The sequence below is a fragment of the Mercenaria mercenaria genome, chromosome 17 (assembly GCF_021730395.1).
Source record: "Mercenaria mercenaria strain notata chromosome 17, MADL_Memer_1, whole genome shotgun sequence".
In the NCBI taxonomy this organism is placed as follows: Eukaryota; Metazoa; Mollusca; class Bivalvia; order Venerida; family Veneridae; genus Mercenaria; species Mercenaria mercenaria.
In genome coordinates, this window is record NC_069377.1 from 15,726,900 (window position 1) to 15,731,502 (window position 4,603).

A 4,603-nucleotide genomic window follows, 5' to 3' on the forward strand; every position below is an offset into this window, starting at 1 on the left:
TTTGTGAAAAGTACACATAAAGTGTTTAAGAATGGTGTTCATATATCTTAAAAAAACATTTCACCTACAGTCATTAAACCATGTTGGAATATTATTCAGCAAGTGAATTTTTACACTTGAGTTTTGTTTTAGATTTAACTATACATGACCAGAGTTATGGCCATTAATTTAGTCATAAATATGCATTAAGGGCATACAAGTTTGTATCGTATGTATCTCAAAATATACTTCGAGATAAGATGCCGTGCGCACGAGATAAGAAGTCGTGCGCAAGAGATAAAATCTCGTGCGCTCGGGATGATATAATAAATGCATATCCTTAACATACCATCGTAATTTCATAATGTACAGGTATAAAAGAGATACATGATGAAGTACTTTTTATTTTATTCAAAATATTTTGTGAAGCTATAAAGTGGATTTTTATAACAATTTTCTTGGTTTTGTATGTTGAGTAATTTGCTATTTCACAATTGTCGTGTCGTCTAAAGTACAAATACTTTATATGATGGTTAATTTCTATATCTATTCAATTTTCAAAAACGTAAATAACCGTGATACCAAAAGTGGTTTAGTTCTTTCAGATTTTTTTGTAAGATTAGATGTGTGTCCGTATGACTCTGGTGCCCCACTTCCTGTCACTGTACATGGTTTCATTACTCTTGTGAAATATGTTAAAGATATATGCAACACAAACGCTTAAAATTGTGTATGTTTACTCAATAAAGAACCATAACCCTGGACTAGCTGAGCGAAAGCTCAAAGAGAACATGCGATGCACAATTTCACATATCTAATGTTTTATGTTTTATAGCTTCACAAAATATTTTGAATAAAATAAAAAGTACTTCATCATGTATCTCTTAAAGACAATCATAGGGTATTCAAGGTATATACCTGTACATTATGAAATTACGATGGTATGTTAAGAATATGCATTTATTATATCATCCCGAGCGCACGAGATTTTATCTCTTGCGCACGGCATCTTATCTCGAGCGCACGACATCTTATCTCGTGTGCTCGACATCTTATCTCGTGCGCACAACAGCTTATTTCATGCGCTCAACATATTATCTCGTGCGCTCGACATCTTATTTTGTGCGCACGACATCTTATCTCTGTATAGATGGATAGATAGTTTATTAACAAAAGGTTACAAACCCATGAGTTAACATATAGCATATAATCAAATAACATTTGAATAGTAATGTCAATGGCGGTGTAAAAAAATTAGTGGTTTTACATATACACATAAACTCTGATGTATATGATAGTGCTCCGATGAGCTCCACGAGATGACCGTGTTACAATGACGAAACAGACGGACGGACAAATCACAATAATTCAGGAACAAGACTGGACCTTGTTGACTCCACTGCTCCAGTGAGTTCTACTAGGTTACTATGTCACGAGTCAGACAGACGGACGGACAGACAATGTATGAACACAATATTTACACCAAGGCTGGACTTCGATAAAATAAAGGAAAACTTTTATGTGGGGAGGATTAGCTTTAAATAAACTTTAACAGAAGACTAAGATCCATGTCAATTTAAAACAAAGAATTTATTTTAATAAATTCCCTTAACAAAATATCTGTCAGGATAATAAATAACGGATGAGCAAATATCAATAAGTTAATGGAACAAATGCATAAAGTATGGATTTAAAGTCTGTCAGTGCTTAAAACAATGTGCAAAATTAATATAAAGAGTCTACAAGGTTTCCCACTTAAAATACTAATTTTGATCAAAAGCAAAAATTTACCTCTCAAAAATGTCCAAAATGCACTTAAACTAACAAATGCCTAACTTAATCCAAGTTTCCAATGAAATTATTAGCTAAAAAAATAAAGAAAAAATCTATGTTTACTCTAAAGCCAAAGAGGTCGAAGTCCTCGAAAATCTGAGTGGGAACCCTTATATACTCTCCCAAAATCCGGCAATCACACAAGAAAAAGGGAGGGAAAACCAACATAATAATCCGCCGGATCCCTGCAAGCTGAGGGAATCCGTCACAAAAATTTGCGGGTTTGACAGAATCCATCATATGAATATGCCGGATGAAAACATATATGTTCTCACTTTAAACAACAATTAAACCATTAAGTTCTATTAAACTTACATGAAAATTACTATGAATCAAAAGAATAAGGATTAAATTACAAGACCCTTACATTGTCTTCTCTGATCCTTGTACAGAAAGTGCGAAAAACTGGTCTAAGTTGAAAAAAAGCTAGAATTTTGACATAAAACTACATAAACAAATATGACCTTTATGACGTCACTTCCCATAATGCAAAGCGACAAATGGCTGACAGTATTAAATCAACAACATGTGTAGTAAAAATAAACAGGATTTACATCAATAAAATGAGTTGACATGCACAAGTATTGGTTTAAATCAGTTCCTGACCTGGAAATAAATGTGACTGCCACATTAAATAACGTGAGGTATCATTTACAAAGGATAAAATCATCTCATTAAAAAACACCGGTCATGTATCGTACATGTACATAATGTACATAAATGACACTGACATTTTTTAAAGCAAAAACAACTGATAAAAAATGATGGCCATTCCTAGGGCACTACAATATCTATGCAATTTGACATATTTTTTAAACAATTATCTTGATCAGAAACAGTTCTGTCAATTAACATGTAACTCACTGAACATATCAACTATATACTAAACTCGTTATTAAATCGGAAACTACATAAACATGTGATTATCTGGATAAAATGTCAGAGAGGAGAAAAGTGTTAAAGGGTAGTAAATAGTTTTACGAAATTCAAAAGCCCTGTATACAAAGGTGGACAGTTTTTTCAAGGTCGAAATGTTTTTAGTTGATAACAGTTCTGTAAATTTTGGTATGATTGGGTTTTTCCAGTAATATTTATGTATATACTTCGCTCTAAGGTCTTTATATAATTTATATTCTGTGAAATTCGTCCTCTAGGGTATTACATATAACACATTTCCTATCATTTCTTGGAATTTTGTTCGGCTTGTACCATCTGCCTGTTTCTATCAATTGAAAACAGTTTATAAGAAGAATTCTCTAAAGATTCATTTCAGTGTTGCATGAAGTTATCTCTTATTCTTTGTTTGAAATCCTAATTGCTCTAATAACGATTTGAATGATTTTGTCCAACAATTAGTATTTGGTTCAAGTTCCATCTGATATATCATTATGTCATAAACTTTTCTAATATATCGGTTTCTTTCCGACTTCAATATTTTAAGCCAAAATTTTATTATCTGATACAGTCTATGGTTTAATAAATGTTCTCTTCCTAACTCTCCATATATAAACGAATTTTGTGTTTGTAACCGTACACCTAATAGATTTTTGCAAAACTGCAAATGAATATTTTCTAACTTCTTTGTTTCTTTAAAGCCCCATACCTCACAACCATAGTTTAAAATTGATTTAATTAGCTTATGGAAAAGATCTAGTATGTGTTACTGAAAAAATATTGAAATTCTGTATGTACATTTTAAGCTTGAAAATTGCCTTAGTGCCTGACCTGCTAGAGCTTCATAAGTTTTTGAAAATGATCCGCATGTGGTAAAAACTACCCCTAAATATGTGAAATTACTGTTTCAATTTTTGCATATATATATCAGGGCCCTTTGTTTGTACATAGGTCATCATTAAAACATACGGACGAGTAGATAATTATGGCCCCGTCTTAATTCCAGCAGGTACAAATTTGTCACAACATTTGGGAGAGCAGTGCGCTCGAGATAGGATGTCGTGCGCTCGAGATAACATGTCGTCGCTCGAGATAAAATGTCGTGCGCTCGAGATAAGATTTCGTGCACATGAGATGAGATAAAATGTCGTGCGCACGAGATAAGATGTCGTGCGCACGAGATAATTTAATCTTAAAAGAATGAATGCATACCACCGTATGAAATGAAAGAAGGTTCAAGATATTGACTTCAAATTTGACAAACTGGTAGGTGAGAATATGAGCAGAGCGCATGAATCAGGTCTGTAGGTCAAAGACCAAGTTCACAGCAAGGTAAAATTTGTCTTTCATATTGTGTGTCCAGAGCATAACTCGATAATCACTCAAAGTATTTACTTCAAACTTGGAATATAGATGGGTGATGATGCGGTGATTCAAGGAGTACAACAATCCACATTACTCCCCTCCCACCTCTCCTCCTTACCTCCCGCACCAACGGAAAATTTCTTATATATGTTGTGCTTTAGTATTCAATACGCACGAACCAGCTAGGTTGGTAACTGAAAGATCAGGGTTATACAATTCAACGTACTGAGTTCGGACACAGGTTGGTTGCAATCAACCGATGTACACAGCGCATGAACTTGGTAAAACTGTCAAAGGCCAGGATCACAACTTGAGTTTGAATCTGTCCTTTGTATTTTATATCAGGAGAATAAATTCCAAACTATTCAAGGTATTGATTTTAAACTAGGAATAAAGGTATGTGGTGATAAAATTATTTGAGGAGTGCAACAAACCACATTACTCACCCCCCGCCCCCCCCCCCCCCCCTCCTCCACCTCACCTGCTGCCCCCTGCCCCACAGTCCCCTCTACACCCGCCCCCTACACACACA